Below are 24476 nucleotides of genomic sequence, written 5' to 3'. Positions count from 1 at the left end.
GGGAAAAGGAAAGTTTTAGCTGAACATCAGGATCTCGTTGTCAGAAGTTCAGGGAAAGCAATGGCAAGTTCATCTCCAGGCTGGCTGGTAGCAGTTTGTCCCAGACAGACAACGGGCCATGGAGCCCAGTAGTAGGTGAAATGCACCCCAGTGATCTCTGTGGCAATGTCTTTCTTGAAATAACCTGCTCGTGGTGTATTAAACACAATGGAAGAATAGCACAGGTATGACTGAACTGTATGCACGGTTATCTTTACAACGTTTCCTCGGAACTGACAATGTATTGTGTTCCCCAAAGCTGTAACAACAGGTTTTCAGTTTTGCTAGACGTACGAGAGACAGGCAGATCCCGTGTCGCAGACATTTCGGTTACTGTATTGGGTGCGACAGACAATGGGAACCAAAATAGACAACCGTGAGGAAAATGGCAATTGGATGGTATCGTTAGGGGAAAGAAACAAGTGAGAGAGAAGACTAGTAATCATACTTAATCCCTTGTCATTATTAAAATTATAGTGTTGCTGGTTCGACACACATCTCGGATGTGTCTGAGGGTGTCGGGGATGATGGATTTAGTACAGAGGAATAGTGTGTGGTGGGTGACACCAAGATTTGTAGTCACAGAAATCAGCAACTAAGTGAGAAATTGTAACTTCCTTCTGTGTGTGTGTGTGTGTATGCCTGTGCATGTTTGCATAGTGGTTTATTCCCTTGCTCATTGCTTGCAGGAGCTCTCTCCAAGAAGAGATGGGATGAGGGATTCCAGGGAAAAAGCAACACTTAGAGCCAATTAATTTGTTCTGTGTTAAATAAATTGAGATAATAGTGTTGGTATTGACACGGCCATGGGACAAAAGCAACATTTGGGGGTTAACTGACATTTGGCTGATAGTATTAACTCTTTCCTAACCAGCCTCATCAAAACAACTAATTAATTCCTTCTTGCAAGAGTGAACTGTCCTTGCTATACGTTAATTTGTAGCTCTGCATCCTTTTAGCTCTATTTTTGTGAATGGTAACCCAGCATTGCTAAAGCAAAAACCAGGATGGATTTCCCAGTGGATAGAACCTAGACTGGGTTTTCAGCTCTTGTTTTTCTCAATAATATGCTTTTGTTGGTTTTGTAGCAAGTTTGCAGCAAGGATTGCTAACACCCTTGTCTGTTAATGCTGAGTACAACCTAAAAGAGATTCCCTGAACCAGAGGTGTGGAGAATTCCCCCCACACGACCTAGCACTGAGAGTGCCTTTGTGTGCCAGGTCATTAGGCTTGCAAACCAGGGGGCTGCTGGGATTTAATGTTTGTGATAAATGATAGGTTCTGATGGCTTATCGATTTGTGCAGAAAGTGAGCTATCTCTGGAAGAAACGAATTTGTACATTATCAGATCTTCCTATGGGTTTGTGTGCATCTCTAAGCACATTTCCAGAACTTCCCTGGCTCCTGACAAAGGTGTTTGGTAGTGTTAAAAACTTTTCAGGCGTGCTATGAGAATGCCTCCCGTTAAAATTGTTTAACCACTGTGACTAGTAAAACCCATTCTTTAATTAGCCACTTGTGTGCTCTCGTAACCACCTGCCTTCACTTCTTTTCTTCATTCTCTCTTTCCCCCACTCGCTCTCTCCTGTTTCTTCTCTGTGAGATACGTAAACACAAAAGCTCCGCTGCTGCTGTACTGTGACTCGAAGGAAACAGGTTTCTCTTTCCAGCTGTCAGTAAGGCATCACTTCTCTGCAGGTCATGGCCCATCACAAAGTTTTGTCATGGGATGTGGCTAATATCTTTACAGAAATGTGGTTTGTCAGTAGGAGAAGAAGAATAACTTGCTTATATGGTTGTTTTCCTTGTCTTCTTTATTCTTTATGAAAAATTTATTTTAACTAATAAAGTGACAGAAGGGCTGCCTACAGCACAAATGCACAGCAGTGCTCTGGCTGTATGGCCACCAGCTGGAAGGGTGTCAGAGGGTGACAGGGCCTACACGAGGGCACTGTGGCAGCAGGATTGGTATTGGGAGTGGGCAAGGGCAGCCCTCCTGCGAAGTGAGTGGCTGGAGCGACTCATTTGGCCTGTGCTCCTGGGGAGTCCACCACTCTGCGTGGATGATCCCCTGGCACCTCGGTAGGCACGCTCCCATGGAAATGCGTCGAGGATCGAGGGGCTCACATTCCACTACACACTTACATGATTCGTGAATTGTGCTCAACAGCAGCTGCAAATTTCAGGGGTGATTTACGGCAGGGGGTGGCACCATGTTTAAAAACAAATGAAAAATTAGAAAAATACCAATAAACCGTAAACTGGCTGATCCCACAGAAACCATTTCTCTCTTTTTCCTTTAAATCTCTCCTACTGGTGCAATGAAGGCATAGGATATAACTCTCAAAGACAGTACATGGAGCTGAAGACAGATTCACGTGAATGGTTTCCAGTCCCTGACCCTTGCATTTTTAATGGAATGCTTCTCGCCCAGCATTTTTTTTTAAACACTTGAATTCTTTTTTCCTACTTTCCTTGTACTATTTTCACATTAAAAGTGTCCCAATGCTCTAGTATTTTTCATAGAATGTTATTATTACTAGGAAATTTTATGTACAGCAATAATAAATCTATAAAAATCAGATTGACGTCACGTTGCACGCTGCCTACTTGTGTATGTATATTTTGTGTTCATTCAGATTTACAGTCGGTTTAAAGAGACATAATCTTTATTTACCCATAGAGACTACTTATTTTCCTTTGATTGGTGTACATGCCTGTAACTTCTGCTGCAGGTTATGACGATTAGGTGCCTGACGATGGTTTACATCCTTCTCTCTTTGAAGTGAACCTCATTCAGTGTACAAATCTCAGTTGACCCAGTCCTCATTTTCGTTAGCGTGACAGCAAGTTCAGGTAGAGAGGCTGGCTTGCATTGGCAGGGGCTGAAGTGTCCTGCCAAATGTGAAATATCAGCTGTTTAGGCATGCTGTCACCATACTGGGCACTGCTTGCTCCCTTTGTAGCAGCCCAGCTAATTGATATGTGCACTATTAAAGTGAGCATTTGCATACCAACCTGATTGAGTCAATACCAGCCTCCAAATCCGAGGCATCTCGCTGAGTTGCATTTCAAGCCAGTGGGATTTTGAGATGGCCTTCTCCAGGGATAGGTTGTGATGATTGATTTCAGCAGGAACGGCGTCTGATCCTGAAAGTCTTAACACCATATGGCATTGCCACGAGGGAGAGAGGCTGCGCTGGCAACCTCCGAACTTGCACTCCGTGTTGTGGTAGCGCGTGCGAGCGCTGTTAAGGGAAGACTGCTGAGCTCTGTGGATAGGGGTCAATTAGTAGGGGCCTCAGAGGAAGCAATTTCCCCGCTGTCTATCTGGCTTTAAATTACATGCACAAGTTAAGTGACGGCATGATGGAATTGAGTAGTGGTGAGGGGGAACTGTAAAGGCTGATAAGAAGCAGGCGGCTAACACGATCCAACGGGCTAACTGGAAGGTGGGAAGAAAGACCACCTTGTAGTTCGCGTTGCTGTTCATCACTAAACATCAGCAGTGCTGCTCTATGATAGGCTGTCTCTCCTGCCTGCCACTGCCTCGTAGCCCTCCATCTGGCTGAGGCTCCCTGTGTGCATGTGTTAAAATACTTTGCAAAAGGGCAAAAAAGCAGTCCTTGTTCCTGGGCGTTTACAGCTGGAGCAAGAACTGCAGTCCCCCCTGAGTGCAATTTATGTTGGCATTGGCTGCAAAGCCCTGATCAGCCCTGAATGCAGTTTTTTCCCCTCTTTCTTTCTTGTTTGTGCCCCTGGTGCTTTGCCAGGGTTCTCATGTATTTTCTGTTCCCAGGCCCGAGCCTGCAGGGAGTCTGCCTGGTGCTGGAACTGGCTGCTAGCACCATAAGAGAACCCTCACTGGGTGACTGTGATGCTCTTCGTGGGGCTTCCAACATGGTGCGTGATCCTGCCGTGACAGTGTGAGCAGGGAGGGGAGGAAGTGAGAGGCAGGGCAAAATCTGAGCTTTGTTGAACATTTTGCCATGAGATTTTGTCACTTTCATTCAGATACTGCATGTCTGGGATAAACAGACCTTCAATGATGAGTTTTCCTTTTGACCTCTGGCCTTTTGACACCAGGCCTCCTACTGCCACCTCCAGCAGAGACCGGATCAGCTACATCTTTGCTTAGTAGCGCCTGATCTCTGCTGCTCGGAAATCTCCTTGAAGGGCGTTGACTTTCTGTGTTAGGTTCACATCTTGCAAGGCAGGAATGTCCTGCAGCTGTTGGGAGATGTGGGGTAGAGGAAGATGTTTAGAGCCCAAAGGAGTCAAAAATGTGGTCTCCTTACAGTTCTGACCGATCACTGAGTGTGAGTGATTTCGTCTGGTATGTGGTTGGATGGTGCCTGGTTTACTGTGTCATATGTTGTTGTTTCCCTTTCCCCGTGTGAGACTTGCAAATGAGAGAAAGTGCCCAAACCCCATGACATTACTGTTCAGTTTAGAGTATAAATGGCTGCTTGATATTCTGTAGGTTGTTAAGGAGGGGGGCAAAAATGAAGTCTCTCCTGCCTAAGAAAATCTCTTAGTGGTGGGATTTGGTACTGAACTGAACAGAATTTCAAGATATTCTGCAAAATTGTAAGCCAGTCAAGGACTTAACAGCCTCTCTCATACAAACACTGCTTTCTACTTGCATTAAAAATTGCTTGCTTTCAATCATCGAACTATGATTGTTTGCTAGTGAAATTGGCCGTATGGTAAGAGAGATTAACTGGTTGTGGTGGTTCTGAATTTTGATTGCATTGTGTAGTTCTTTGCATGGTTTTCTAAGTACTAGTATTGGTTATGCACTTGGGGCATCAAGATTCTGTGCCAGACTCTGGATTTCAGTGTTGTGACTGGTTAGTCTGGTTTTTTAAGCTGACATAATGAAATCTCTATGTATTGTTTAGGCTGGGCAAGCTGCATGTGTCATGAGAAAGATGATGAATGAGGGTGGTTTGGGGTTTTTTTGAGCAGTAATTAGCATAATAAGTGTCTTTTTCTTTTCTTTCCTTTTTTTCCCCCCCAAATCATCTAGGTCACTTTGAACTAATATTTCAGTTAGAGGTGCATAAAACCATCATGACTTGGAGTCCTATGCCAGCTACAGGATGTTTGGAAAATCTTTTCCAGTTCTGTGTTTGTACAAATTGCTGTAGACTATACACATCATGCCTGATTCATATAGGGAGACTTTGTTCAAGTTGGTAGATATGTGAATGTCATGTTATATACCACTGATTAGGGGTGGGTAACAGTGAGGAACAGTCTCAATTTTTGTCTGCTTGTCCATGTGTGTTCATATTATCAGATTTTGGGGTTACTTTCCATGCCATTCTGTTTGCTAAGTGCACACCTAACACCTTTACTGAAGTCAGGGAAGATCTTGCTCACTTGGAGAATGGATTAGGATGTCAGCCAGCAATCTGTTGGTACTGGGGAAAGAAAAGGAACAGAAACATTTTTGGGTTTTTTGGTCAGAAAGCAACATCCTGGTACTGCTTTTTGGGTTTTAAAAGAAAAGTGCCCTAGAGAGTTAAAAAAAAGGTTGATATTAATTTCTGTATGCTGTGTCATGCATTTATGCATGGCAATGACGAAGAACAGGTCTTTTCCAAATATCCTATAGATTTGTATTGTTAAAAAAACTAGCAGTCTTCCAGCTCTTAACATGCATGCATTTTAAGGGTTAGGCTTGGTGAAATAATTCTAAGCAAACCTAGAAGGTACACCTTAAAGACTCATCAAATACAGCATAATCCTTTTGATCACTGTTTGCAATGGGAAATGGCTGCTGCTTGCATAGGGAAAGGCTTTAAGATAAGCTTTTTGGATGTAACCTGAGTGAGTTGGGAGCAATAAGTAACTCGTGTCACTGTAGCCTTGGTGGCTAACAATTCCTAAGTCACCATGTGCTTAAAAACTGGCAGCAGACACCATGTCTGCTGAGGAGTACCACCACCCAGGGAAGACATTTCTCTGCTTCTGCAGTGTCTGTGTTTTTGATAGCTCATCTGCTCGGATAATCGTACTGAACCACAATGTCTTGAAGCATGCAGTTTCCTTTGACGCTTTTTTTCCTACTTGAGAGCCCTGACTGCATGTTTGTCTTCTCTCTTCTTTTGGGTACCTTTATTGTTTTCTGCAGTCGTATCTTGTTCAGTCACATGCAAACACCTGTCCTGAAACTGAATTACTCTGCGGTGTAATCTAAAGTCATCCCCCTTTTCAGCATCCTGTGCTTTCTGTTGTGTGTTGAGTTATGTTGCACCATGCTTTCGATGCAACAGCCATTTAATAATGTTGAAGCCTTAGCTCTGCAGGGGCTAAAAAGATCCCAGCAGGCTTGTTAACTTCTACTCTCAGACATTATGGGAAATATTTTCTCCTCCCTGGAACTCTTCGGCATCCTCTTAATTAACACTATAAAAATCCATACCCAGGTATGCGTGAAGCCTGCTTAATTTTTATGCAGTTTTCCAGAGTTTCTCCATTCCTTCCTATTTAACCAGACACTGGTGCCAAGTGAGATATGAGAATGTAAAAGGAATAAAGGCAGCCTGGGTCATGCTGGGTACTGTGTTCTTGTCAGGCAGCATACTCATCAAGTGCCTTTCCCTGACTCACACAGGATCTTACTTTTTCCCTGCTCTACTCAGTATTTTTCTTTATCTCAATCTCTGAAGTGTTGGGCATTTTAAAACTTTGCACCTCTCCTTTCTCAGGACAGTATTCTTTTCTGCTCCAGACTGTTGTGGTCATGGTGTCTGTTGTACTTCTATGTAGGATCCCCACTAGCTGGTATCAGACTTCATTTGACTAGAAGTTATTTGTACAGAGATGAGAGAGGTTATTCACTGGTTTAGGAAGTGGAGAAGCAGTATTAAAATTTGAGGTGGAGGGAAGAACTTAATAAATACTGGAAAATGGGGGGAATCCAAGGGCATTCAGGATGGACATCACTTAAGATGAGGGCAGAGGAAGAGGAAAGAAGAGCTGCAGAGTGCTCAAACAGAGGAGGATTCCAAAGTGGCTGAAGGTTGGTTATAATGTGTAAAGCCTCAGTGAGGGGGTGCCTGCTCCTCCACAGGGATGACTCAGTTACCATGGGACAGACTGACTGAGCACTGAAGGATGCAGTGGTAGGGCTGAAGATGCAGTGACATCTCCCATGCTGAGAAGAGCATGGGGTGTATTTGCTGCTCTGAGTAATAAATTAGTATTCAGGTGAGGCAATTGAAGAGCTCACCAGTAACCATCTTCCCAAAACTTCTGCAGGGGAAGGCTAAGATTTCATACAGCTGAAGGGAACCTTGATGAGGGAAAGCAGGGCTTTCCCTGTGCCCTTGTTGATATCATAAACCAGTTTCTTTAATTAACTTTTAAAAATTGACTGGAATTTATGGAGAGAATTTGAATATCAGGGTGAGCATTTGGTATGGGTGGAGTCTTGTGATCCAAACAAGTTGTTCAAGAAGTAAGGAAATGATAAAGGCATACATACAGAAAAGCCAACAGATGTGAAAGAGAGAGGGGAGGAAAGGAAAGGCTGAAAATGATGATTTTTTGCGTAAGGACTTCTTGGCCTTAAAGGTTTCTCTGGTGGTATGTACTTTGTGTCCTAGGAAAGCTGGAGCATGCTGACAGCACGTCAGTCTGCACTATGTTAACCCAAAGAATTTGCCCCATTGTCATGACAAAGAGACCCCAAAACAGCTGCAGTTCAGTAACATCCATCCTTCACATCCTAACTGTGGTGGGGGATTGGAGATTGAGTGCAGCAGCCTTTGGCAGTTACAGGCTTGGAAGAGAGCTGAAGAGCACTCGTAATCTGTGTAGAAGCTACAAGGAGGCAGAGTGAGATTACTGTGGGGCAATTAAAGAGGTTGGAAACAGAAAAGGAGAGGCAAGGAATATACATTTTTAAGTATGTGACCTCCAAAGCGAGTAGTATTAGTAGAAAAAGGCTTTTCGTTTTAGAGCGAACAAAAGAGAAGAAAAGTATATTTGGAAGGGTTGTGGGTATGACCCACACGGGAGGGGGTGGGAGAGCACTTGATGACACCACCCTAGTAATGATGTAAAACCCATTCCCTCTAAGTCACCAGTTCATCTGAGCTCTGGGAGGTGGTGAAACGGTTGGCTGGTTGCTTGGAAGCTGATGTAGAGTAAGTTGGAGGTCAAAGTCCAGTGGAGGTCACAGTGTCATGAAAACAATTACTGAGATGTGTCTTAATTGTCATCCTTGAAAATTTTAGAAGGCACACCCGAGAATGAATGGAGTTCAGAACCATTTACAATCTATTAACGTTTCCCTCGCTAGTCAGGAATTGTGGTGACCTGTTGTGTAAGAGTTTGTGTTGCTACTCCTGTTCCTGCATTGAGTCAGAAAATACATGGTGCTCACCTTGATGCTTGGCTACAAGAGAACCAAACTGGCACCTGTGATGAGTCTTAGGTATTGGCTGATTATACTCCCTCAGCTCAGATACCAAGAGCTGTGCATTTGAGTGATGTATTTCTGTATTTCTCCATTTCTCCTTCCTTTTTTTTTTTTTCTTTTTTGCAAGCTTTGCAGAAAAAGAAACAAGCAAGCAGAGACCAAGAATTTAATGGATATATTTTTCACTGGCTCTTTTATCAACAGCATATGAAAAATCCCAAAGGACAGAAGCAGTTAGCTAACCAATGAGGCATCATAGCTGATTTTAGGTTCCATGCAGGAGAAAAAGATACTGAAGCCCCAGCAGCTCAGGGGGAAAGAGATTTAAATTTAGGTTTGGTACTGAGAAACGTGCCTCTCCTCTGCTTGGAGACCAGTCTGTAAGAGATTACTGTACCCCAGGGCAGCAGTTTGGAGGATGATAGAGATGTCAGCCTGTGAGTGCAAAGACTTGTACCACTGGATGATGAACCAGCAGGGATTTCTCATTAATGGAATGAATGTTAACAAGAATAATTCTGTTTTGTGAGCTGGTGTGTGTGGGAAGGATAAATGATAGGGGCTGATGGATGGTCTTCACAGAGATTTGATTAGGGAGAAGGTGAATGGCAGTGTGTGTGTGAGAGAGGGGGAGGTATATGCACGTGGTACACACATTGCAGAAGGCAGGCACATTTCTACTTGATGATGTCTGACAGAGAAGTCAGCAAAAGTAACCAGACAGGTCCTAGGTGAAGCTGAGCACTGGTGTGAATATTTCAATTCAGTGTCTTGTGCATTGTAGGATCTTGGGTGTTATGTTGCATGGTGGTAACAAACCTGTATTCAAGAATTTCTCGATAAAACTTTCATCAGTAACAGAGCTTTCTGCTTTCTGCTAATAAAACATTTGACTAGTGGTATTAATTCCCACAGTCAGTATGGGAGCACTGAATGACACCTTTTCTGACCTGCTTAGCATCATTTTTTGCTCTGAAGTAACATGCTTAAAGCTTGTATGAGCCCTTCCTGGTTCCTGAAAAAGCAGGAGACAGGCCAGACCTACTGGTTGAGAGGCCAGGGAGGCAGAACCAATGGAAACAATCCCTCATCCTGCCTGAGGCCTTCATATGCTGCTGGAATGCAAATAATAAATGAAAAAAGCAAAATAGGCACATAAGCTGAGTAGGCACTCCAGCAGACTTAGCAGCTCCACGCTCAGGTACAGAGGTAGCTGAAAAACTGAAGGAACTGCATGAAGTGCTCGAGAGAGACGTAGAAATAGGGAAAGAAACGTGAATCCCTTTGACAGTGAGATGTGGGAAACCCAACCCGAAAAGCCAAACCTCTGATACCTTCCCCGCTGCCTTTGCCAGGAAGCCATTAGGAGCCCCCGGCTGAGGCCGGAGCGTGGCCAGCTGGAACTCAGCTGCAGGGTGGCAGATGGCAGGAGGAGTTCCCGACCCGGCTGGCCCGCCGCTGCCAGCCCCGCGTGCAGGATGCCAGGCGCAGGGAAGCCGGCGGCCAAGCCGGCTGCTCCCCTCGGGAGCGAGCGAGACGGCGGAGGTGGAGACTTGGCTCTGTCCCTCGGCTTGCTGGCCAAAAGGGCTGCGCTGGCACAAGGGAGGGAGTGTGCTGGAAGGCGTCTGCAGCCAGTTACTCCCAACCTGGGAGGGGGTGGGCAGAGGAGATGTGTTCCTTTCCAGAGCTCTGCCTGCATCCGTGTGCTGGTACCCTCTGCGCGCCGTCGCAGTGCTTAGTGACTCGAGCTGACCCCTGGGGGTGATAAGGCCCGTGGTGGAGCATGTGAGCTGCTCTCCTTAGAGCTTTAGGTGATGCTCGCCGGCAGAGTGAGGAGCTCCAGGGGCTCCATCACTAACAGTTCCTGGGACTGAGCTGTTTCTTCTTTGATAGCATTAGTTTGGATTCCTTATGATTTCTATCTGTAGTTGCCATCTGCTTTCCCCAATGCCATTACGCATTTTTTCAGATCAAGACCCCATTCCCCCAAATTCAATCTCATCTATATAATGGAAAAATAGTTAATATATAAAATAAACTGTGGTGAGCAGTGAATGTAAATGAGAGACACCTTTGCTCCTTTTTTATCCTGTGGAGAAACCCATTACTCCTCTGACTAATCCTATTGATTTGGCTGGGGAGCTATGGCCTGCTGCTGATGTCAAGTCCAAGTGGCAGGATCTGGCTGTACAGTGGCAGGTCTCCGTGGCCATTGGCACAAATCCTTTATTCCCCAGCTGATTCCACTGAAATCTCCTGAGGTTACCTCTGAGCTATTTGAGAAGAGCTGGGTTTTCAAACCATGACCCTGATTTAGGAGTACATGTTTAAAATTTCTACTTGTGATGTCCTGTGGCAAAGGTTTACTTTTCACTCGGTGGAGCTGGCGGCAGAGAAAGTCAAATGAGTTTTCCTAATCTGGTATGTTCTAAATCTGGTTTGTCTCAAATACAGCCTGAGAGATATGCAGCACAAGTGGAAAAATAACTGGCAGCACGCAGATGCGTGTCCTCTCAGAGCAAATAAAGCTGACTTTTAAAATAAATGTTAAATCTCATCCCTGGTATGAAGGGAGACAGGCCAGTAGCTCAGGTATGGGGAGAGATATTTTAAGGTGGGCTGTGGAAGAAAGCTCACCACCAAGCTTCTGACCCAGCATACATGTCCCTTTTTATCTGCTAAGTCCAATCATAAGCTTGTTATTAGAGGACATCTGTTACTGCCTGATAACACGTACAGCAAGCAGGAGCACAGCGTTGGTGGGCAGCCAGGGATTTTGGCAGCTGTGGGGAGCGGCAGCTTCGTGGACTGTTTCACACCTCGTCCAGAGCTGGGGCAGCACATCCGTCCCGTGGGCCTGTGGCTGGGTGGGAGGATGCCAGGAGTTTGAGGCAAGGGCTATTCCTGCACGCAGCTCTCCTGTGCCAGCTGGTGTGCACATGTGCCAAAGCCTCATCCACTCATCCTCCTGCAGCCGCAGCTGGCCCCCTCGGTGCCGGGTCAGCGTGGTGGGTCTGCTGGCATTCCTCCAGGACAGGCAGCGGAGCAGCTGGGAGAAACGTGCCACATGCTGGGTTCTGCTTTTTCCTTCTGCATTTCCAGGGGATGCAGTTCACACACTACTTTCTTGCCCCCAAGCCTCCTTGCCTGAAGAAAAACATTCAAGGAGACTGTGTGAGCTGAATCTGAGCATCATGAGGTTTTCCCCACAGTCATTGCTGTAGGTAATGTATATTTATGAGCGGAACAAAGTGGGCTGCAGATGCTTTGAAAGGCTGCGTTCCTCTCAGGGTGGCTTAGTATTTAGGCAAGTAAGGAAGGAGTGGAGATGCTGTCCAGACTGCATTCAACAGTGGCAGAGCAGGCTGGTGCAGGAGAGATGGCATCTTCCAGCCACCTTCCTGTGTGTCATCAGGGGATGCTGATGCTCCGTGGTTCAGGAGAAGGTGTTCCTTCCAGTATCTAGAGGGAGCCTACGAGAAAGCTGGAGAGGGACTTTTTAGTCCCTCTTAATAGTGGTAGGAAAAGGAGAAATGGCTTTAAACTGAAAGAAGGTAGGTTTAGATTAGATATTAGGAAGAAACACCTTATAGTGAGGGTGATGAGGCACTGGAACAGGTTGCCCAGAGAAGCTGTGGATGCCCCATCCCTGGCAGTGTTCAAAGCCAAGTTGGATGGGGATCTGAGCAACCTGGTATAGTGGATGGTGTCCCTGCCCATGGCAGGTGAGTTGGGGGTGATCTGTAAGGGCCCTTCTAATCTAAACCATTCTATGATCTTACAGTGCTCTGTAGGTGAGGAGATTGCATCCCTCTGCTGGGCTTTAGTGCATCACAATGTGACACAGCTCCATTCCAGCAATGAGACTGTGTCTGTACCACCATGTGTGTGCCCTGAGCCCAGCTCTTGCCTGGGGAAGGGTCTTTCCAGAGAGTGAAATGGGGGATGGAAAGTGAGTTTTGAATTTGCACCAGAGTCCGCACTGTTTTTGTCTGAGCAATGCTGATGTCATTTCCAGGGCGACCGTCTGACACCTGAATTAGCTTGTGGCACTAGAAATACAAGGTGTGACGTGAAGTAAAGGCCAGTTTGCTTTCCTGCTGGTGGTCATGTGGGCTCTGTGAGACTGATGAGGTGCATAGCCTGCATTCACACAGTGTAAGAAAAGCATACAGGCACTGGTTTATGGCCAGTGGTGGTCAGTGTTTGCTGGCCTGGGCTGCTGATTGATTCAAATTGCATTTCATGCAGGGGCCAGGACTTTCCAGCTGAATAGTTTTGGCCACCACAGAGCACCAGATTTCTCAATATCTGATCATATATCTCTCTCTCAATAGATATAGATATATTGGGATATACATAGACACACATATATATATATATATCTCTGTATATAACTTACTGGGCCAAACTGTTCCTCTTGCAGAAGGCATTTCTAGAAGGGATTGTCCTCCAGCTTGAGAAACTCATGTTGGGTTCTCTGCAGATCTTGGTGAGATCAGTTTTCCCTGTGTTGCTAGCACCAGTCCTGCTGCTTTGGGAAATTCATCAGTTTCATTTAATTTGCCATGTGAATTTGGGATTCGTTAAGGTGCTGTCTATTTCTGTGGTTGTGTCGGTCTCTGTAAAGACCACCAGGTAGCCCAGATTTTGTTGGACATACCTCAGTTGCCGTATACTCCCTGAAGGGCCTCTGTTGAGCTGGTTTGTTTCAAGGGCTCCTCAAGAGGAATGAGGAGTGCCACATCTGGCTAATAATTTGCTGTAGCGAACATGTGAGTTTACTTCAAGGAGAGCAGGATTTTTGCTCATGGATCAAACATCAAAGGATTCTTACATAATGCAACATATTTTAACATTGGTAAAGTATTAGGTCATAATCATGTCGTGCTCTGATATGTTTTATTATTCTATTTTATTTCTGAATGTGGTTCACCTCAACTCAAATGATTCCTTAGCCTTGCAGAAAATAGTAATACAGGCGACTTACAGTGAGTCTTGGTTAGGTAGCTCTGAATTTTTCTTGCATCCTAAGCAGCAGCAGCAGCCCAAGCCAGGTGCAGCCAACTTTCCTGATTCCTTGTCTCTGTGTCACATCTTTCAAGTGGCTGTGAGACTCAGAGATCCTAGGAGAGAGGATTCTCTGGCAAGTGCGGTAAGCTTGAGCTCACCAAGGGCTGGGCTGGGCAAGCAGGCGGGCCTTGGATGAGCAAATCCCACTGTCTGGCATCCCATGCCTTGCTCTGTCAGTCGGTCACCCCAGTGGGCAGTGGGAGGCATCATTCTTTAATGAGTGCTTTTGCCGTGAAAATACAGGTGTTGAACCAGACTTTGGTGAGGAATTTACAGTTCCTGCGAGCATGCTGTTTCCATGTGTTGCATATAGTAAGGGCCTGCTTTTACATTCCCCTGTGGGGCATCCAGTACAGATACATAGGAATCATTTTTCCATTTCTGCTTAATTGAGGAGATTTTCTGTTGGTTTCTGTTGTCTGCTTTTTACCTCCTCCTCCAAAAATGTAGCTTGGTTCCCTATATGAAGCTCATTTTTCTAGGCAATAATTAGATTTTCAAATTTCAAATACTCGAGATACTTCTTTTGCAATGAAAGCTGGTACATAGGGAGCAGAATAGAAAGTTTGAAAGTGTGGAGGACATTTCATTCCGGGTTTGTGTAGGGAGAAATCCTCTCCAGAGCCATGCTTTATGGCATTACCTGCTTGGAGAAGCCAGGGCAGCAGGTTTCTGAGCATCCTCCTGAGAGCAAGCCTGCTGTTCGTCAGCACTGGCACTGGCACGAGCAGTGAAGGCTTTAACAGCAAAACCGTGCTGATTAACTCTGGTTCTGCTCCTCACCACCCCTCCCTGGGCTTCCAGGGGGATCTGTCCTTCCTGTCACTCAGGTCACTGAGGTCCAGAAATGCGCTGTAATCTTGCCCAGAGTTTGATTCCCCAGCTGGGACCGCCGGATTTATATAGCCAAGCAGTAGAGGGTCATTGCACTTAAACTTTTGTGTTGGTGTGCTAAACCTCCAAATGGGCTGCAAGGTCTCTCTCTGTCTGGAAATAACCTTGAGTGGTGAAATCTATGGATTTCATTGCATATATTGGTTTAGATTTAACTTGATCCAGCTATTCCGTTTTAAAAGATTTCCTTTTTTTTTGTTTAAGGGTGGATTAGTAATTCATTCCCAAATCAGTAGCTAGCACAATGGATATTTAATTGTAAATGTATATCTTTAATTAGAACTTGGTACACGGATGCAAAAATTCCTTATCTTGCAGTTTTTCAAAAACACACATATTAAACCCCAGCCTTGCCCTTCAAAAATACTATTCTGTGTATTTAAAGGTCTGAATGACCTTTTAATCAGACGTTACATCTTTACTTCCAGCTGATATGACAACGTCTGACAGTAACTCAACCTGATGTGGCAAGAAAATAAATAAAGGCTGTCTCAGTCACTATGTCTTTAAATCTCTCTGTCTAGCTGTGGTTTTGTGTTCAGGCAGATGGACTCACAGTGAAATATTACATTTAGTTTTCAAGTGAAGACAATCTATTGAGTTTAATATGTTTGCATGTTTGACTGTTCTTTTGAGGTCAATTTAGTCGTACGATTGTTTCCTGCCATTCCGAACTCCAGCCTCTTCTGCAGCCAAGCTCTTTATAAATTATAAATCTGTATACCTCGCTCTCAGCAGCCATCTTACAGCCCACACAGACCGATGTGGATGGTCTAGCAATTGCATTAGCTCTCCTCGGTGTACCTGGGTGCAAGGGCTGCTGTGCTCTGTCACTACTTGTGCTCATGTTCACTTCACATAAACGGGCAGAACAAGGACTGGTAAAGATGGATATGAGCAATTCCTACATTTGGACCACCGACACAAAGAGAACTCACACTAGTCAGGGTGACTGTATTCAGCACACCAGCTCATTATCCTTGGAAGTTAATTTTCGGATGATTTATTAAAATGTAACACTTGTGGAGGGGGAGTGGATATTGAATTGACAGCAGGTCAGAGTTCTGATAATACAGCAGAATTATTTTGATCTCTGGTATTTCCATGTACACAAGCAATAAACTTAACAATAACAGCTCCCCTTTCATATGGGTTTTACAAAAAGAGAAGCTGTGTACTGCTTGAGCCCGGTTATCACAAACTGGGCTAATTATTCAACAAAAAATACTTGCCTTACTAATGAGCAGTTCCCTGGAATTCAGAAAGTAATATTCTGGCACAAAGTACAATGCACATTGTACACTGCAGGGTCCATAATTTGTTGGATTTTTATGGAAAAACTAGGAAAACATTTAAAAGGTCTTCCCTGAAACAAAAATGAAAGAATTCTTTCAAAAAGAGACATGGTACTTAAATGTGGCACCAGCAACATCCATGGGAACTTTTTTATTGCAAGTACTTCTTTGCAAATTTACAGAGTTTTGCTTTTAGGAGAATTTTTTTCAGATATAACACTACTGTTCTTAATGAAACAAATACTTGTGAGCTGGGACAGACTGATACAGGGTCATGTTTGGGCCCTCTCTCCCCTCCCTGGACAGTGCAGTCATTGGTTCTGGAGGGGAGACATGCAGGTTGAGATGCATGGGTTCAAGGGTTCTTTCATTTCAATTGAAGGAAATTGAGGACAAGAAGTACCTCACAGAAATGACACAGTCCTTGCAGGCTCAGCCCCTCAGCCTCTCATGTAGGTTGTGCTTTAAAGCTGTGAAGGGAATTTGCTCAAATGTGCTCAAATGTACTCAAATGTGTACGGAGGCACCCAGATGCAAGTGGATATCATTTTCAGGGTGCAGCAGGTGAGGGAAGGAGTGGGGTAGCAGCTCTGCAAGTAGGCTGTTTCTGTGTAAGCCAAGGTCCTGCATGTGTGTGAAAGAAGGACAGAGCCATTCTGGGCAGCACCCCCCAAGTCAGCAGGGGGATTCCCTCACTGGAATGAAGTCACGGGTATGTTTTAAGTTCTTTCTGCATTGCAACCTGAATGTGGAAAGGTGACCGGCCTGAGGTTTGAAAATGCCATCCTCTCCTCCTAAGGTGTCTGAAGACACAGAATGCTTTCGGAGTGACAGAGCAGTGCCTCTGCTATTCCCCTTCCATGAGCATGGTCTTGCCAAAGTGTCTGTTTAACCCACAAACCCTCCAAGCCGTAACTGCATGCCCAGTATGCCAGAGCAAGGGAGAAACCATTGTACAACTCCGTGGTTATTCTAGAAGCACTGTCTGTTTTCCAGATATTTTTTCTAGCAATGTTTTCATGACTACCTTGTTAATGAACTAAGGAGAAGACAGCATGTTAGGTGTGTGACACACTGAGTATGATGTATTGCGTGTCTGTTTGGAGAAGGATGTTTCTATTAATTGTCAAGCAATGGGAGGCATCATGTTGTTCCTAGATAAGTGAAAGTATGCCTAAAATGTAAAGGAAAAGAACAACTAGAACTCGAGTATGCCAATGCCACAAAAGAAAGCTTAACTTGTTTTCTTGCTTTTTTTTTAGAGAACACCTGTTCCCAGCGCTGAAGCATTCCGATGGTTCTTTTAAGCAGTAGTGTATCTTATTTTCAAGGCAGTCCGAAGTGAATGGCAAGCTAAAGTCTTGTTTTAAGAAACTGCTTAGTCCACCATTGAAGAATATACTCAGATACTATTTTCATTTATGTATAGGGGTTTCCTCAAAAGCAAAAGACAAAAATCTGGGAGCCTGGGGAATTGGCCAGCTTCTTCACATTCAGTACACCAATTCTTTCTTTGATGTAACTTAGCTATACTAGTGAAGTTGTTGTCTATTTTTAAAGTGGCTGTAAAAAAAAAAAAAGTTTGGGTAAACCCCTGCTATAAAGTCATGTATCTTTGAAAAGTAACATATCTATACTTCATTTTCAAATATATGTGTTTCAGTACTGTAAACTGTACAGATAGCCGCTTGTATTTTGTGTGTTTAGACACAAGGAGACAATCATGTCTGAGCATCAATGGAGATAAACGGTTTGTACACAACAGTGTGGTTCTGCGAATTAAATCCGGAGCAATAAATTCTAGCTTTAACTATTATTTTGCTAGTTGTTTAGCAGCAGCAGCAGCAACAGCAGTGCTGTTTTACCATGCATCCTTCCATAGAGACTTGATGCCAAGTTTTCCAAGATAAAAAGATTGCGATGCATCTAGCAATTACCTTCCGTTGTGGTGCTGTGAGAGGGGAAGATGTAACACTTAAAATTAATCTTTCAAGCACTATATTAGAATAGTGGTTTGTGCACTTGCATTGCTTCCAAAGGAGCTTACAGAGGGGTATCTCTCCAAAAATGCTGTCTGGTGTCTGACTCGTTTTTCACTGTGCTCTGAGCTGGAGTGCCTGGCATAGGTGGATGTGCAAAACTAGTCATCTAAATAAAGGTTGTTCTAGGATGCAAAACAGAGTATGAGACCTTAGGAAAAATGATGACTCAGCTTAATTACCCTTCACCTCTGAGATCTTAAGTAACATTTTCAGTCAATGGAGTAAATATTTTATAAAGTAGAATGCCATGTTTTTTGGTTCAGGTGGAGCTCTTCACAGTTAAGTGAGTTTTGACAGTTGGACTGGTTTAGGTCTCACTTGCACTTGTGCTCATTTGAGAGCCTGGATATTTTTGCAGTATAAAAATGAAATTTTTTTAAAATGCTTTTCAAAAAAAACCACTTCTCCCCACATGTTTTTTGGTCCACTGATCTCGACTTTGCTGAATGACTGGTCCCTTAGGCCCCCACAAAAATGCTTTGCCGTTCTTCTTCCTGTTCTAGCAGTGTGGAAGAAATGTCTACTCTGTGGAAAGGCAGCGCACAGAGGGATATAGTTGACATGCTGTAAAAAAAAATGGAGGATTCTTTACTTAGGGATATTTATTATCAATTGATCATCACTTTTTATTGCTTGGCTTTGTCATACCACTCATGAGTGAGAAGGCTATGCCATCAAAGTAAGTGAATGCTGTTGTGCCATGTATTTGATAGATTGATAATTTTATACAAGATGAGACTTGTACCAGTAGTTTCACAGACAAGGTGCTGGGCATGGGAATAACCAGTTAATGTTGCACAGCACATACTAATCTCCTACTGTTTCAGGACTTTCTCCAGGTTTTGCTAAGTACATCAGCCTTTGGCCCCTGGTCACACATAGCTGGTGAAGCACGAGGGGTTGAGTTGGGAATGCTACAGTGTGGGACCTGTGCAGGTGGGGAAGAAGCCAGCTTTGGCAAGTGAGGGAGCCCCCAGGGCTGGCAGGCATTGGGAACAGCCAGAAAGTAAAGACCAAGGGATGGAGGAGGAGAAACCTCTTGAGGTCACATGTGTGTGTCAGGAGGACCAGGCAGAGCATGGGTGACCCAGGGTAACTGGAGGGGCATGGTTGGGCTGGGCTTACACCTGCATCCTCAACTTAGGGCCAATGCACGTGTCTGTGTCCTTGCGTCGTATGACGTCACATACATGGCTTCAGAGGTGGAATGTCACACTTAAAATGCTTCTATCATGGTGCCCCTCTTACAGGTTGTAAAAGATCCTCAGTTGAATACTCATCCAATGCCCATTCAATGAGCTTTTGTGTCTGTTTGTATGGCAGCTGTGTATGGATTTTTTTTTTGTGTTGGAGACTTTTTGGTTAGGGGCCTCTGTTACTGATCACTAGACCAATACGAGTTCTGCAAGGTCTTCTCTACCAAAGTGCTCATTGATTTAGAAACTGAAGCCTTATTTGCACATCTGGCTGGTAAGCTTGCCTTGCTCTTTGGGAAACTCTTACTGCTCATACAGCAGCAGAGGCAAAGTTAAGTTCAGGCTACATTAGGTGTACAAAGATACTCCTAGCAATGTACTTACTGTCTAATACCCTAATGTTGCATGTCTTCTTGTGGTTCCTTTTTTTGTTTTGTTGTTTTGTTTTAAAGAACTGATGGATCTGTATATTGTAATCGTGGTGTTTTACATGTCAATTCAAAATTGTTAAACACACAAACAAGCATACCTGTTAATTATTGAAAATGAATGAGAGGTGATTTTTCTTTGATTTACCCATATGGTTTTTGTTTCGGATGTTGTTCCTTTGCACCATCAGGTTTTTAGATTCTGCTGAAACAGTATTTATATGATGTAGTGTGCATAGAGCATTTTAATTAGTGATGTTTGAAGAAGGAAATCCATTTTCTGGCCTGTCTCTCCCCACTGCCCTACCCACCCGTCCCCATTTATATACATATTTGTCAATCGATTATTGTCAAGTTCTAATTACCAGATTTGTGCTTTTCACAAGGTCCAATGCTGTTTTCCAGTGTGAAAATTTGTATTCTTCTCCGTTCTTCATTCTCACAGTGAAAAGTAAAAAAAAAAAGGGTGTGGGCAAAAACAAAGCAGAACTCTTTCTGTCTTCTAGGTGTGAGCGCTAAGTCTAGTGGAAGCATTTTTGGCATACCCCAGATAAACTTATGAAAAATGGTAAGCTTGAAAGGGAGGCACACATACCCATTCTGTCAATTACTAACAGACCCTCCCTATGAGGGAAAATACTCCCTTTTGTACAGACCCCCTGGTATGTAAGTCCTACAGTTAATGTTGAAGAATGTAAAGTCTTTAAATGGGCTATATCTGTAATCAAATAATAAAGAAAGAAAGTAGTTAAATGAACATACCATTCAGGGTCGAATGCATTCAGCAAAAAGCAGTAGTGGGTCTTTGATCATGGTTAGATGCATAGTGATATCAAACAGTGGGTTCTCATGTAACAGCTAAATGTTTCAGATTTTGTTTTTATTAAATTTGGCAGTTTCACGCTGAGCTCTACTGTATTCTTAGTGAACAAAAGACAGCTCCTATGTTAGAAAGTACTCCATTTTCACAATTGCAGGGAACTAGGAGGGTATTTTCAGAAACATGGGCCACAGAAATGTACTCCTTTCACAGTGTTCTCCTATTTCTGAACTGTGCAGTTATCTATTAAATTTTCTAATAGATATTTGTGTAAGGTGTATGTATGCTTGTGCAATTATGGAAAAAAACAGTTTTGGAAAACAGTGTATTTATGAAAAAATAATCACTTATGGGGCATGTACAAAACTGTATAAAAACATTCAATTTGCCCAGTAAAGTTGTTTTTGTGATATTTCTGTGTTGTTGAATAAAGGACTTTAGTATTCAAAATATCTCTCTTTTTCCATAAACAGGTCCTGTTTGTGGGATCTTAAACAAAGAAAACCTCTTTTACAAAAGAACCCTCAAAATGAGCAAGAAGGTCCAAATGCTGACCTCAGTCTTGCATATGGGAATGAATGCTTATGAAGTGATGGTACAATAGCCACAGAGATTATTCCTTCTCAATTGGCAATGGATGGAAACCCCATAAGTTGTATAACTGAAGGTAACATCGTACTCTGGATTTTTTAAAATAGCAGAGAAAAATACTGGCTTTTTTTGACTAGGAATGTTACTTTGAGATTTTGAGGCTATGAAAGATTAGTGAAGTAGGAGCAAGACTGATTACAGAACAGCCTTAAACCCATTAATGCAGACCTGTGTTGTATAAAGAGTGGACTAGTGAGGGTGGTGTGATAAATTAGCAGTTAGCTTTGTAGGGAGAAGCATGCAAACGTGAAATCTCATCTGTAGCTCTTGCAACGAACAATAGTCCTGAGGATAGGTGATCCTGTTGCTGTTGGGGTATTTGGAATTACGAATGTGGTTTGTGAGAGAATGACAATATTATCTTCCTTTTCGTTTTACTGCTTCTTAGTTCAAAGTTCAGTTCTCTACCTGTCTCAAAAACTCTACATAGCTAAGTAAATGTTTTCCTCTTGACTTTTTTTTCCCCCCATACTACTTGCCAGCATTGAAGCAACTTCAGATAGGTGTGAAAGTTCATGACAGTGCTGGCAGCATGTCATCTGATTTTGGTGAAATTTGGAATGTCATTTTTCTGGGAATATTCCTTTAATCAACAGAAAGTCTGCTCTTAGATGCCAAACCAGAATTTTGAATGAGTTTGGAAAATGAGGTAGGTCCTTTAGTCTGTGAGATGCCTTCAATGCCAGCTGATTTTCCAGGGGGAGCCTTGGTGTATCCTTTTGTTTTTTAAAGAAAGCAACAAAAGAAAAAGGAACAGAAGTGGATTTTCCACTGATCCTGTCTGCTCTCATCGAAATCCATAAGGATATATGTTCTTGGGAGACGTAGACCGCTCATTAGACAAGAGTGAATCTTGAGGTCTGTTTGAAGAGGAGGAAAAGGGCTGCCAGGTTGCTCAGGCATACTCAGTGATCTCTCTGGATTAAATATAGAATTCACAGGGAGGAAATACACTCATTTCATGAGACGGTCGATTTGGAAGCAGGAAGAGGTCTCTGAGTTCCTATTCTTTTAATGCTTTCTCTTTCAACATTTTTCCCCCTCAAGTATTGTTTTATACTAGTCTGAATGAAAAACATGCCTCAGCTCCAAAGAAATACTCGCCCTAGATATGAACCTTGCAGTTTAAAACTACCTCTAGTTTTTTATAGCTTTTTTAATTAAAAAAAAAAAACAGAAAAAACAACAAAACCAAGCAACTAAAAATAAAAACCCGTACAAGAAGCAGGTAATTCTTCAAAGCCAAAACTGACAAACTTATTACTGAGCCTATTAAAGGAAGGAAAATATACCTTTGTGTGGAAACTCAATTCTTGTAGGCTGTGTTGGGCTCAATTTGGTTTTGCCACTAGCTGTGTCAGTGCTGTCTATATATTTCCAAGGAACAAGTCTGAAATTATGAATGGTCTAGTGATACAGGGCAGTGTGCCTTCTGGGAGGCTCCAGTCCTCCCTATGTTCCCATGGGCTTTACCAGATAGCTCGTGGAATTGGAGAATATTATATAGGTGACTTAGTTGTAAGTTTGGTCTTACTTCACTGCAAGGATCTACACAGTCACCAGTGTGTACTGAGCATGGATAGATGGCCCCAAAATCTATAAAGGAAAGAAATTCTTCTTCTCAGTAAAAACTGCAGAACATACAATGGTGTTTTATACCACTGGAACTATCTGAAGGAAGGAAGATGAAGTGCCATGTCAGCGAAGATGTCAGGATCTGCTCCCACTGTAGGTTTGTCTTGGTTTGCCGCTTGGTTTTTAGGGTGGACATGCTCGGCTGGGTCACTGGGTGCTTCAGCAGAGCAGTTTTGCCCAAGGAGGGCAGAATGAAGGAAATGCAGGTAGCAAAATGTTATTCTTGCAAGACAAGGATCTAGATTAACTAAAGGAGCTGTGATGTTCTGGAAGATTTTCACTGCTCTTCTGAGTTCTCAGATATTAAAGGATTGTCACATTATTATTAATGTAATAAGCAGGAAGAATTTGTCATGCTACCGCCCATTCCTGAAAATCGGGTTTTAGAAATTAGCCTTAATGGGTTAATTTCCCAACCAACTCTGAAGGTACTTTGTAGTGTAATATGACTGCCCTATAGCAGAAGATGCTGTGACTGGGGGTTCATTGGCCTGGATGGGCCCTTGACTTGCAGAGTCAAGGACGGATCTTTGATAGAAAATAATTCAGCAGAATTCTGCTAGAAAGATCTGCAGGTGTCATGATGTCAGCCAGAGCCTGGATTAATTACTTGGTGTAGATCTCCCTAGCTTGGTTTATGATGTGTATAAGCATCCTACATTTGGAAAGAAAGCACCTTTTTCCCTTTGCTCCTTCAAGTCTGCTCTCTTTATGGAGTTAATAACACTAACCCTCTGCACTTCTTCAGGAAAGCCCAAAGCATTAGAAGAAATACATTTCTTTTTGGCTAGACATTTTCCTGTGGAAAGAGAGAATAGTTAATCTAGGTCAGAAACTCCTGGTGCTTGCCCGAATCTCCTAACAGGGGTCTTCTCTGCATGGATGTAGCTTGTGAGCAAAGTCTGTACATCAGCTTGGCAATTGGACACAACCCTACAGAACATCAACACTAAAGCAAACAGGACCCGGGGGGGATGTTCCCACTGCCCTCTCCCTGGTACGTGTGATACGCACAAGTTTATGCCAGGTCTCCAGCACCCCTTCCCATGCAGGGGTCAGGTTTGCTGTGCCCAGCAAAGAGGTGAACCTCCCCACACTTGAGGAACCTGTAGCACGCTGGAGGTTTTTAAGAAGAGAGAAGGTTTTACGTGTCCAGACAAGGACTAGAACATCTTGACCCACATGTCTCGCATTAGCTTTTGATTTCTAGCTGTGAGTGTCAGTGGCCACCAGGCTGTGGGAGAAGGAGCTAGGCTACTGAGTATACCTAGTCTCTTATGTGCCTACATTTTAATGGTTATACCTAGAGATTGATAGTGAATTTGAGCAGCTGATATGTTGCCCGAGTTTAATACAAAATTATTACAACTGGCTTTCAACCTGTTTTTGGAGAATTAGTGAGCAAATAACTTGATCTAGGAAAATTTGTCACCCACATTAGGAACAGTGAACTAATTATTGCTTTCTGATGCTTTGCTCTTACTTGTTTTACCTTTTTATCCTGATTGTTTGCATTCTGAGGACTGATTTGCCTTTCTGATGCAATGCCATGTGATCTGCTGATTAGTTTTTGTGAGCAATCATAAACTCCCAACCTATGGCTGACTCCGTATATTTTTATGCTATGCTGCATAAACATTCATTCATTTCTTATGATTACTGTGTGGAAACAGACTTTTACAGGCTAATAAACTTGGATTTAAACTGGACGAAGAGTTTCCTGGTGTCACTTCTTTCCTCTTTTTAAGGAAAAAAAAACACAACAAAAAAGAAGAAATAAAAGTGCAAACCTTGACTTGATTTAACCAGGTCTCTGTATCTATGTCCAAAAATGCTGTCAGTACTAGACGTGGAAATACCAATAGCAAAACTTTATTCTCAAGCTGATTTCATCAACAGTGAGAAACACTCCTTCTTAAAAATGAAACAAACTTCCAGGGCTTAGGGCTGGGAAAGAGGGGGAAGG

The 24476-nt window shown here is 43.3% G+C and overlaps 1 long non-coding RNA gene across 1 annotated transcript; it reads left to right on the top strand.

Annotated features, from left to right (window-relative positions):
* The first annotated feature begins 6 nt into the window (after positions 1–6).
* On the top strand, positions 7–24219 carry LOC121674884. The gene is made up of 2 exons (XR_006019879.1): positions 7–13631; positions 17001–24219. It is a non-coding gene; the product is annotated as an uncharacterized LOC121674884 (long non-coding RNA).
* Positions 24220–24476: the final 257 nt, after the last annotated feature.

Source organism: Corvus kubaryi, unplaced genomic scaffold, assembly GCF_017639235.1.
Source record: "Corvus kubaryi isolate FWS band 111438036 unplaced genomic scaffold, C.kubaryi_AGA036_p1.0 71, whole genome shotgun sequence".
In the NCBI taxonomy this organism is placed as follows: Eukaryota; Metazoa; Chordata; class Aves; order Passeriformes; family Corvidae; genus Corvus; species Corvus kubaryi.
Note: the sequence above shows the minus strand (reverse complement) of the source record. Positions and strands in the feature narration are given on the sequence as shown.